This window comes from Panthera pardus, unplaced genomic scaffold, assembly GCF_024362965.1.
Source record: "Panthera pardus isolate Hobbes unplaced genomic scaffold, ASM2436296v1 HiC_scaffold_1, whole genome shotgun sequence".
Taxonomy (NCBI): Eukaryota; Metazoa; Chordata; class Mammalia; order Carnivora; family Felidae; genus Panthera; species Panthera pardus.
Window position 1 is genome coordinate 2,848,574 of NW_026526654.1, and position 13,001 is coordinate 2,861,574.

Here is a 13,001-nt window from a genome sequence, read left to right on the forward strand (position 1 = left end):
GCCTTTTATAGTTCATGCCTCGACATGGATTAAAAAGTGTGGGAGAAAGAATTAGCACCTACTGGGGAAAGAGAAAAAAGGCCATTATTAGATATGGGACTGGAATACTGATGGAGGCTGGAAAAGTGGGGAAGCCCTGCTACCTCTATCATCTTATTGAGGCCACCAAAGTTGCACTAACTTGATACATGGGTTAGGTAACACACTCTATATTGTATTGTATTGTATTATTTAAAAATTTTTACTTTTTAAGTAATCTCTACACCCAACACAGGGCTTGAACTTATAACCCTGAGATCAATTTCACATGCTTCAGTGACTGAGCCAGCCAGGTGCCCTTTTTCTTTTCTTTTCCTTTCTTTTCTTTTCTTTTCTTTCTTGTTCTTTCTTTCTTTCTTTCTTTCTTGAAAAATTAAAAATTCCTTAACTTTTTTTATTCCTGGTACCACTACAACAAAGCACATGGCAATATACCTGATGTAATGAAAAGAAAAAGAAGACAACATTACAACAGACAAAAGACCTCGAGAATGTACATCTAATTGACACTACATTGCGTTAATCAATACATTGCACTTCTTGCAAACAAAAAGGGTTTCCTGTTTAAGCTGCAGTAACCTTTCTGACTATGGATCATTGCTCCTTGTGTGACAGATTTCTATAGTTCCTCTAATGCATCTGAGATGACTGTCTCAAAGTAACCTGAAGCTTTCCTGACAACTCCCAGCTCCCTTTCCTGATAAGAACTATAGCCCTTCTCTTCTGAAAAATTTTAAAACCTTCTGCTACCATATCCATCACTTCCACCACCAGATCCATAACCACTGCCACAGGGACTGCCCAAGCTTCTTCCACCAAAACTAACCCTCTTCATGGCTCCATGATTGTTGTTGTACACTATAGTTTCCAAAAGCATTATAGTTCCCACCACCACTATGGTTACCATCTCCAAAATTTCCTCCTTCATTGTAACAATCATATCCTTCAACATCACCACCATAACCACCTCTTTGGTTTCCATATCCTGGTCTACCACCACCATAGCCTCCTCTACTACTATAACCCTCCATAGTTGCCACCATTACCTCCAAATACATTATATCCACCATCACCTCCTCCATAACTACCTCTGCTGTCATCACCTCCACCACCATAGACTCTTCTTCCACCAAAGTTTCCTCTATGACCCATAAAGTTGCCAGATCCACCTCCACAACCTCTTTGTGATCCAGCAGACTGCATTTCCTGTTTAGAAAGGGCCTTTTTCACTTCACAATTAGGCCCATTAGTTGTGTGGTATTTCTGAACAATTTTATCAACTGTCTCATGATCATTAAATCCTCTCTTTTTTCCACTCTGCCTGTCCTCCATAACTTTTATGGTTTCAGTCTTGCCATACTTTTCAAAGTAGACTCTCAAGTTATTTTCTTCTATATCTTCTTTAATACCACCAATGAAAAATTTCTTCACAGTTAGATGGGCACCAGGCTTTGCAGAATCCTCTCTAAATCAGCTATCTTTGGTTCTACTACACATCCATCAACCTTGTGCGTTTGAACACACATTGCTGCATTCACTTCTTCCACACAAGAGTAAGTCATAAAACCAAAACCCCTAGAAAGTTTTGTTTGGGGGCCTGTCATCACCACACAGTTTGTAAGTGTATTCCATTTTTCAAAATGTTGTTTTAAACTATCACCTATAATTTCAAAGCTCAAACCACTAATAAACAGTTTTCTCAACTGCTCTGGTTCCTTTGGATCATGGTCCTCCTCCCTCTGAGGGCTGGAGTTGAGCTGGGTCCCACTGGGTGGTGATTTTACTTCCATTCTGAGACCAGACTCACCTTTTACAACTCAAGTTCAATATGGGCTCTTTTTTTCTTTTTAAATTACAAAGTTATATATGCTTGTTGGGAAAAAAAAACCCAATTAATAAAGAAATGTACAAAATAACAGCATTCTCAATTAACATGCAAAATAAATATCCTCTGTATTATTTTACTTCATGTTTGTAGTTTCAAATACAGTTCTTCCCGATTTGTCTACACATGTACTAGTAAGTGCATGTTTATATTAAAAAAAAAATAAGTAGTACCAAATATACTTTCAGCTATTTGCCTAGTGTCTGATAGAATAATAATTCCATCTGTCATGGATCATTGTTCCTTCTGTTGCAGATTTCTACAGTTCTTCTAATGCATCTAATTTTTTAAAAGTTTTTAAAAATTTTATTTATTTTGAGAGAGAGACAAAGTGCAAGTTGGGGAGGGGCAGAAACAGAAAGAGATAGAATCCAAAGCAGACTCCACACTATCAGCACAGAGACTGATGTGGGACTTAAATTCATGAAACATGAGATCATGACCTGAGCCGATGCACCCCTGGATCTAATTTTTTAATGTTCTCAACCAAGAGAAGTTCCAGGCAGCCCTTCCAAGTAATCAGACCAGGGCTAACAAATAAAACTGTGTGGTTGATGCACATGTTCTATTTTGTGCTCTCCTGACATGTGGTTATTGAGTCCTCAAAATGCCACTAGTGCAGCTAGAACTGACGTGATAATTTTAATTAATTTAAAGTTGAATCAACCAATACCACAGGAATACAATTATGAGAGAATATTATGAAAACCTATATGTAACAAATTGCACCACCTAGAAAAAATAAATGAATTCCCAGAACATATAGACTATAAAAACTGAAATAAGAAGAAATAGAAAATTTTGTACAGACCCATAACCAGCAAAGAAATTGAATCAGTAGTCAAAACACTCCCAAGAGGCACCTGGGTGGCTCAGTTGCTTAAGCATCTGACTCTTGACTTTGGCCCAGGTCTTGATCTCATGGTTTGTGAGATCCAGCCATGTGCTGGGCTCTGTGCTGACAGCATGGAGCCTGTGTGGGATTCTCCCTCTTCCCCTCTCTCTATGACACTCCCCTGCTCATGCTCTCTCTCAAAAATAAAGAGTTCCTGAAGATGGTGGCATAGGAGGATGCTGGGCTCACCGCATCCTGCTGATCACTTAGATTCCATCCACATCTGCCTAATTTATCCCGATAATGACCAGAAGACTAACAAAACAGACTGTCCAGAGCCAAGTGTAGACGAGAGTCCCACAGAAGAGGGTAGGAAGGGCAGAGAGGTGGTGCGCGCTACACGGACTGGCGGGAGGGAGCCAGAGAAGTTGGAGGGGCAGCCAGCCCACCCAGCAAGGCAGAGCCCCGAGTCTGGCTTGCAAAAATGGAGACGCCAGACAGAGTGTGTTCTGACAGCCAGCGGGACTTAACATCTGGAATGTTGTAAGTCAACAGTCTGCTCAGAGAGTGGGAGGGAGAGTTGTTGAGCCCTGGAGGACAGAGGTCAGCTTGGCGGGAAACAAAGATGCTGGGAAGCGTCTACTCCCTCGCCCATCCCTCAGCCAAAATCCCAAAGGGAACCAGTTCCAGTCACAGAACTTGCTTGCACAGTGCAAACACCTAATGCTGTGCTTCTGAGGATCCATCCCTCTGATGGGTCTGCCTCCCACCTGGTGCTGCAGGTCCCCTCCCAAAGCAGACACCCAAGGCAAAGAGAGCTGAGCCTACCCCTCCCCCACCCCTGTGCACCTTGTGGATCCACCCCAGCTAATATGCCAGATCCCATTGAAGCAGTACCACAAGACTGACAGTGTGCAAGTAGCCCAGACAGAGGCCACACCGGTCCACAGTGAGTTCTGCCCCTGGGAGAGGGGAAGATAAGGTACACACCAGTGGACTGTGGCCCCAGGGGTGGGCTGGGGGCAGACATCAGGTCTGACTGCAGCCCCGCCCACCAATGTAAGTTACTCAAGACAGCACAGAGGAAGACCCCTGCAATACCCCGCCACTCCAGGGACTATCCAAAATGACAAAACGGAGGAATTCTCTTCAAAAGAAACTCCAGGAAGTAGTGAGCTAACGAACTGATCAAAAATGATTTAAGCAACATAGCAGAAAACGAATTTAAAATAATAGTCATAAAATTAATCTCTGGGCTTGAAAAAAGTATAGAGGACAGCAGAGAATCTATTACTACAGAGATCAAGGGACTAAGAAACAGTAAGGAGGAGCTAAAAAAGGTATAAATGAGCTGCGAAATAAAATGGAGGCAACCACAGCTCGGATTGAAGAGGCAGAGGAGAGAATAGGTGAATTAGAAGATAAAATTATGGAAAACGAAGAAGCTAAGAAAAAGAGAGATAAAAAAATCCAGGAGTATGAGGGGAGACATAGAGAAATAAGTGACATAATTAAACAAAATAATATATGCATAATTGGGATTCCAGAGGAGGAAGAGACAGGGAAAGGTGCTGAAGGTGTACTTGAAGAAATAATAGCTGAGAACTTCCCTGAACTGGGGAAGGAAAAAGGCATTGAAATCCAAGAGGCACAGAGAACTCCCTTCAGACATAACTTGAATTGATCAGCATGACATATCATAGTGAAACTGGCAAAATACAAGGATAAAGAGAGAATTCTGAAAGCAGCTAGGGATAAACATGCTCTAACATATAAAGGGAGACTGATAACACTCGTGACGGATCTGTCTACTGAAACGTGGCAGGCCATAAAGGAATGGCAGGAAATGTTCAATGTGATGAACAGAAAAATATATGCAGCCAAGAATCCTTTATCCAGCAAGGCTGTCATTCAGAATAGAAGGACAGATAAAGGTCTTCCCAAACAAACAAAAACTGAAGGAATTCATCCCACTAAACCATTCCTACAAGAGATCCTAAGGGGAATCCTGTGAGACAAAGTACCAGAGACATCACTGCAAGCATGAAACCTGCAGACATCACAATGACTCTAAACCCACATCTTTCAATAATAACACTGAATGTAACTGGACTAAATGTGCCAACCAAAAGACATAGGGTATCAGAATGGATAAAAAAAACAAGACCCATCTATTTGCTGTTTACAAGAGACTCATTTTAGACCTGAGGGCACCTTCAGATTCAAAGTGAGGGGATGGAGAACTATCTATCATGCTACTGGAAGTCAAAAGAAAGCTGGAGTGGCCATACTTATATCAGACAAACTAGACTTTAAATTAAAGGTTGTAACAAGAGATGAAGAAGGGCATTATAGAATAATTACAGGGTCTATCCAACAGGAAGAGCAAACAATTATAAATGTCTATGTGCCGAACACGGGAGCCCCCAAATATATCAAAAAATCACAAACATAAGCAACCTTATTGATAAGAATGTGGTAATTGCAGGCAACTTTTTATTTTTTATTTATTTTTTATTTATTTTTAATTTTTTTTAACGTTTATTTATTTTTGAGACAGAGAGAGACAAAGTATGAACGGGGAAGGGTCAGAGAGAGAGGGAGACACAGAATCTGAAACAGGCTCCAGGCTCTGAGGTGTCAGCACAGAGCCCGACGTGGGGCTTGAACTCCCGGACCGTGAGATCATGACCTGAGCTGAAGTCGGATGCTTAACCGACTGAGCCACCCAGGCGCCCCTGCAGGCAACTTTAATACTCCACTTACAACATTGTATAGATCATCTAGAAACAGGATCAATAAAGAAACAAGGACCTTGAAAGATACATTGGATCAGATGGACATGACAGATATATTTAGAACTCTGCATTCCAAAGCAACAGAGTGTATTTTCTTCTCGAGTGCACATGGAACATTCTCCAGGATAGATCACATACTGGGTCACAAAACAGCCTTTCATAAGTATACAAGATTTGAGATCATACCATGCATACTTTCAGACCACAATGTGATGAAGCTTGAAATCAACCACAGGAAAAAGTCTGGAAAACCTCCAAAAGCATGGAGGTTAAAAAACATCCTACTAAAGAATGAATGCATCAACCAGGCAATTAGAGAAGAAATTAAGAAATATATAGAAACAAATAAAAATGAAAATACAACAATTTAAATGCTTTGGGATGCAGCGAAGGCAGTCCTGAGAGGAAAATACATTGCAATGCAGGCCTATCTCAAGAAAGAAGAAAAATCCCAAATACAAAATCTAACAGCACACCTAAAAGAAATAGAAGCAGAACAACAAAGACACCGCAAATCCAGGAGAAGAAGAGAAATAATAAAGATCAGACCAGAAACAAACAATATAGAATCTTAAAAAACTGTAGAGCAGATCAACGAAACCAAGAATTGTTTTTTTGAATAAATAAACAAAATTGATAAACTTCTAGCCAGGCTTCTCAGAAAGAAAAGGGAGATGACTGAAATAGATAAAATCATGAATGAAAAGGAAATTATTACAACCAATCCCTCAGAAATACAAGCAATTATCAGGGAATACTATGAAAAATTATATGCCAACAAACTGGACAACCTAGAAGAAATGGACAAATTCCTAAACACCCACACACTTCCAAAACTCAAACAGGAAGAAATAGAAAGCTTGAACAGACACATAACCAGCGAAGAAATTGAATCAGTTGTCAAAAATGTGCCAAACAAATAAGAGTCCAGACCCGAAGGCTTCCCAGGGAAATTCTACCAGACATTTAAAGCAGAGATAATACCTATCCTTCTCAAGCTATTCCAAAAAATGGAAAGGGAAGGAAAACTTCCAGACTCATTCTATGAAGCCAGTATTACTTTGATTCCTAAACCAGACAGAGACCCACTAAAAAAAGAGAACTACAGGCCAATATCCCTGATGAATATGGATGCAAAAATTCTCCATAAGATACTAGCAAATCGAATTCAACAGCATATAAAAAGAATTATTCACCATGATCAAGTGGCATTCATTCCTGGGATGCAGGGCTGGTTCAACATTTGCAAATCAATCAATGTGATACATCACATTAATAAAAGAAAAGATGAGAACCATATGATCCTGTCAATCGATGCAGAAAAGGCCTTTGACAAAATTCAACAACATTTCTTAATAAAAACCCTCGAGAAATTCGGGATAGAAGGAACATACTTAAACATCATAAAAGCCATTTATGCAAAGCCCGCAGCTAACATCATCCTCCATGGGGAAAAACTGAGAGCTTTCTCCCTGAGATCAGGAACACGACAGGGATGTCCACTCTCACTGCTGTTGTTTAACATAGTGTTGGAAGTTCTAGCATCAGCAATCAGACAACAAAAGGAAATCAAAGGCATCAAACTTGGCAAAGATGAAGTTAAGCTTTCACTTTTTGCAGATAACATGATATACATGGAAAATCTGATAGACTCCACCAAAAGTCTGCTAGAACTGATACATGAATTCAGCAAAGTTGCAGGATACAAAATCAATGAACAGAAATCAGTTGCATTGTTATACACTAATAATGAAGCAACAGAAAGACAAATAAAGACACTTATCCCATTCACATTTGCACCAAGAAGCATAAAATACCTAGGAATAAGCTTAACCAAAGATGTAAAAGATCTGTATGCTGAAAAGTATAGAAAGCTTATGAAGGAAATTGAAGAAGATATAAAAGAAATGGAAAAACATTCCGTGTTCATGCATTGGAAGAATAAATATTGTCAAAATGTCAATACTACCCAAAGCTATCTACACATTTAATGCAATCCCAATCAAAATTGCACCAGCATTCTTCTCGAAACTAGAACAAGCAATCCTAAAATTCATATGGAACCACAAAAGGCCCCAAATAGCCAAAGTAATTTTGAAGAAGACCAAAGCAGGAGGCATCACAATCCCAGACTTTAGCCTCTAATACAAAGCTGTCATCATCAAGACAGCATGGTATTGGCACAAAAACATAGACCAATGGAATAGAATAGAAACCCCAGAACTAGACCCACAGAAGGATGGCCAACTAATCTTTGACAAAGCAGGAAAGAACATCCAATGGAAAAAAAGACATTCTCTTTAACAAATGGGGCTGGGAGAACTGGACAGCAACATGTAGAAGGATGAAACTAGACCACTTTCTTACACCATTCACATAAACAAACTCAAAATGGATGAAGGACCTGAATGTGAGACAGGAAACCATCAAAACCCTAGAGGAGAAAGCATGAAAAAACTTCTCTGACCTCAGCCGCAGCAATTTCTTACTTGACACACCCCCAAAGGCAAGGGAATTAAAAGCAAAAATGAACTATTGGGACCTCATGAAGATAAAAACCTTCTGCATTGCAAAGGAAACAATCAACAAAACTAAAAGGCAACCAATGGAATGGGAAAAGATATTCGCAAATGACATATGGGACAAAGGGCTGGTATCCAAAATCTATAAAGAGCTCACCAAACTCCACACCAGAAAAACAAATAATCCAGTGAAGAAATGGGCAGAAGACATGAATAGACACTTCTCTGAAGAAGACATCCAGATGGCCAATAGGCACATGAAAAGATGCTCAATGTCGCTCCTTATCAGGGAACTACAAACCAAAACCACACTCACATACCACCTCATGCCAGTCAGAGTGGTTAAAATGAACAAAACAGGAGATTATAGATGCTGGTGAGGATGTGGAGAATTGGGAACCCTCTTGCACTGTTGGTAGGAATGCAAACTGGTGCAGCTGCTCTGGAAAACAGTGTGGAGGTTCCTCAAAAAATTAAAAATAAACCTACCCTATGACCCAGCAATAGCACTGCTAGGAATTTACCCAAGGGATACAGGAGTACTACTGCATAGGGGCACTTGTACTCCAATGTTTATAGAAGCACTCTCAACAATAGCTGAATTATGGAAAGAGCCTAAATGTCCATCAACTGATGAATGTATAAAGAAATTGTGGTTTATATACACAATGGAATACTACGTGGCAATGAGAAAGAATGGAATATGGACTTTTGTAGCAACGTGGATGGAACTGGAGAGTGTTATGCTAAGTGAAATAAGTCATACAGAGAAGGACAGATTCCATATGTTTTCACTCCTATGTGGATCCTGAGAAACTTAACAGAAGACCATCAGTGAGAGGAAGGAAAAAAAAAGTTAGAGAGGCAGGGAGCCAAAACATAAGAGACTCCTAAAAACGGAGAACAAACTGAGGGTTTGTGGGGGGTGGGAGGAAGGGGTGGGTGGGTGATGGGTATTGAGGGCACCTGTTGGGATGAGCACTGGGTGTTGTATGGAAACCAATTTGACAATAAATTCATAAATAAATAAATAAATAAAAACAAAAACACTCCCAAGAAAGAAAAGTCCAGAACCACATGGCTTCACAGGGTACGCTACCAAACATTTAAAGAAGAGTTAATACCAATTCTCAAACTTTTCCAAAAAATAGAAATGGAAGGAGAACTTCCAAATTCATTCTATTATGCCAGCATTACCTTGATACCAAAACCAGACAAAAATTCCACTAAAAAAGACAATTATTGGCCAATATCCTTGATGGACATGGTATTTCTCAACAAAACACTTGCAAATCTAATCCAATAGTATATTAGAAGAATCATTAACCATGATAAAGTTAGATTTATTCTCTGTCTATAGGGCTGGTTCAGTATTTTCAAATCAATCAACTTGAAACACCATATTAATAAAGGAAAAGATATATTCCATATGATTCTTTCAATAGATGCAGAAAAAGCATTTGATGAAATACAACATCCATTCATGATAAAAATCCTCAACAAAGTAGGGTTAGTAGGAACATACCTCAATATATAAAAGCCATATATGAAAGACCCACTGCTAATATCATTCTTAATAGGGAAAAACTGAGAGCTTTCCCCATAAGTTCAAGAACAAGACAGGGATGTCCACTCTCTCCATTGTCATTTACCAGAGTATTGGAAGTCCTAGCCTCATCAATCAGACACAACAACAAATGAAAGGCATCCAAATCGGCAATGAAGAAGTTAAAGTTCCATTATTTGCAGATGCCATAGTACTCTCTGTAGAAAATCCAAGAGACTACACCCCAAAACTGCTAGAATTAATACCTGAATTCAGTAAAGTTGCAGGATACAAAATCAATGCACAGAAACCTGGTGCATTTCTATACACCAATAATGAACCAGCAGAAAGGGAAATTATGAAATCAATCTCATTTACAAAATCACACTCAAAATAATAAGATATTTAGTAATAAACAAAACCCTGAAAACTGTAAAACACTGATGAAAGAAATTAAAGACGACACAAAGGAATGGAAAGACATTCCATGCTCGTGGTTTAGAAGAAAAAAAAACATTGTTAAAATTCCTGTACTACTCAAAGCAATCTACACAATGCAATCCCTATCAAAATACCAACAGCACTTTTCACAGAGCTAAAACAAACAATTCTAAACCTTGTAGGAACCACAAAAGACCCTGAATAGTCAAAGAAATCTTGAAAAAGAAAAGCAAAGCTGGAGGCATCAAAATTCCAGACTTCAAGCTATAAATCTTCAGTATGATCAAGATAGTACGATACTGACACAAAAACAGACAAATAGATCAATGGAACAGAATAGAAATCCAGAAAGAAGCCCATAATGAGATGATCAATTAATCTTTGACAAAACAGGAAAGAATATCCAATGGGAAAAAGTCTTACCAACAAGTGTTGTTGGGAAAACTGGACAGCAATATGCAAAAGAAAGAAAGGGGATCACTTTCCTACAGCATACACAAAAATAAATTCAAAATGGATTAAAGACCTAAATGTGAGACAGGAAACCATCAAAACCCTACAGGAGAAAACAGGCAGCAACCTCTCTGACCTTGGTCACAGCAAATTCTTACTTGACATATCTTCAGAGGTAGGGGAAATAAAAGCAAACATGAACTATTGGGACCTCATCAAGATCAAAACTTCTGCATGGAGAAGGATACATCAACAAAACTAAAAGGCAACTGACGGAATGGGAAAAGATACTTGCAAATGACATATCAGATAAAGGGTTAGTATCCAAAATCTATAAAGAACTTATCAAACTCAACACCCCAAAAAACAAATAATCCAGTGAAGAAATGTGCAAAAGACTTGAATAGACACTTTTGCAAAGAAGACATCCAGATGGTGAACAGACACATGAAAAGATGCTAAACATCACTCATCAGGGACATGCAAATCAACACCACAATGAGATACCACCTCACACCTGTCAGAATGTTACCAACTAAGGAAACAACAGATGTTGGTGAGGATGCAGAGAAAGGGGAACCCTCTTGCACTGCTGGTGGGAATGCAAACTGGTGCAGTCAATCTGGAAAATAGTATGGAGGTTTCTCAAAAAATTAAAAATCAAACTATCCTGTGATCCAGCAATTGCACTATTAGGCATTTATCCAAAAGATACAAAAATGCTGATTTGAAGTGGCTATTACACAGTGTTAATAGCAACTCTATCAACAATAGCCAAATTGTGGAAAGAGCCCAAATGACCATCAACTGATGAATGGATAAAGAAGATGGTGTGTGTGTGTGTGTGTGTGTGTGTGTGTGTGTGTGTATATATATATATATATATATATATATATATATATATATGACTACTACTCAGGGATGAAAAAGAATGAAACCTTGCCATTTGCGACAATGTGGATGGAACCCGAGGGTATTATGCTAAGCAAAATCAGTCAGAGAAAGACAGATACGTGATTGCACTCATATGAGCAATCTGAGAAACTCTACAGATGAATATAGGGGAAGGGAGGGGAAAATAAGATAAAAGCAGAGAGGCTAACGGCTAACTATAAGAGACTCTTAAATACAAAAAAGAAACTGATGGTTGCTGGAAGGGAGGTGAGTGGGGGGATAGGCTAAATGGGCAATGGCAGGAAGAAGGGCACGTGTTGGGATGAGCACTGGGTGTTATATGGAAGTCATGATTCACTGGAATCTACTACTGAAGCCAAGGCTCGCTGTACGTTAGCTAACTTGAGAATAAAAAAAGAAGAAAAGAAAAGAAAAGAAAAGAAAAGAAAAGAAAAGAAAAGAAAAGAAAAGAAAAGAAAAAGTGCTCAACATCACTCATCATTAGGGAAATACAAGTCAAAACTACAATGAGATGCCACCTGACACCTGTCAGAATGGCAAAAATTAACAACAGAGGAGACAATAGGTGTTGGCGAGGGTGTGGAGAAAGGGGAACCTGTTGCACTGTTGATGGGAATGCAAACTGTTGCAGCCACTCTGGGAAACAGTATGGAGGTTCCTCAAAAAGTTAAAAATAAAACTACCCTATGACCTAGCAATAGCACTACTAGGTATTTACCCAAAGGATACAAAAATGCTGATTTGAAGGGGCATCCCGATATTTATAGTAATGCTATCAACAATAGCCAAATTATGGAAACAGCCCAAATATTTATCAACTGATGAATGGATAAAAAAGGTGGTATGTATATACAATGGAATATCATTCAGTCATAAAAAAGAATAAAATCTTGCAATTTGCAAAGACGTGGATGGAGGTAGAATATTATGCTCAGTGAAATAAGTTAGAGAAAAATACCATATGATTTCACTCCTTTGTGGAATCTAAGAATAAAACAAACTAGCAAAGGAAAAAAAAATGAGAGAGAGAGAGACCAAGAAACAGACTCTTAACTGTAGAGAACACACTGATGGTCACCAGAGGGGAGGTGGGTGGGGGATGGGGTAACTAGGTGATGGGTTAAGGAGTGCACTTGTGATGAGCACCGGATGTTGTATGTAGGTGTTGAATCACTGTATTGTACACCTGAAAGTAATAGAACACAGTACATTAACTAACTGTAAATAAAACTTAAAAAAAACATGCTCAGGAAAGTGGGGAAACCTTTTGAATTTCAGTAGACACAGGTGGCTAGTGGCCACTAGAATGATCAGTGGAGAGCTGACAAATGAAAAGTAGCACAGTCGCTGCAGACTAAGACAATATCTCTTCCAGGAAAGCAAAGTGCTCTCTCATCATCCATGTAGAAGTGAAACTGGGGATGAGAATTTTTTTCAGAATGCAGAATAATGCTCAGAGCACAGTGATATTTTTCTTGTCTAGTTTTAATTTATGATTAAAGTACCTTTCCAAAATTCTGGAATGATAGTTGAACAATGTACTTTGCATTTCTCTTTCAGGTGTTGT

General features: G+C 39.0%; 1 pseudogene; it reads right to left on the reverse strand.

Annotated features, from left to right (window-relative positions):
• Nucleotides 1–772: 772 nt before the first annotated feature.
• On the reverse strand, nt 773–1,829 carry LOC109260333 (heterogeneous nuclear ribonucleoprotein A3-like; annotated as a pseudogene).
• Nucleotides 1,830–13,001: the final 11,172 nt, after the last annotated feature.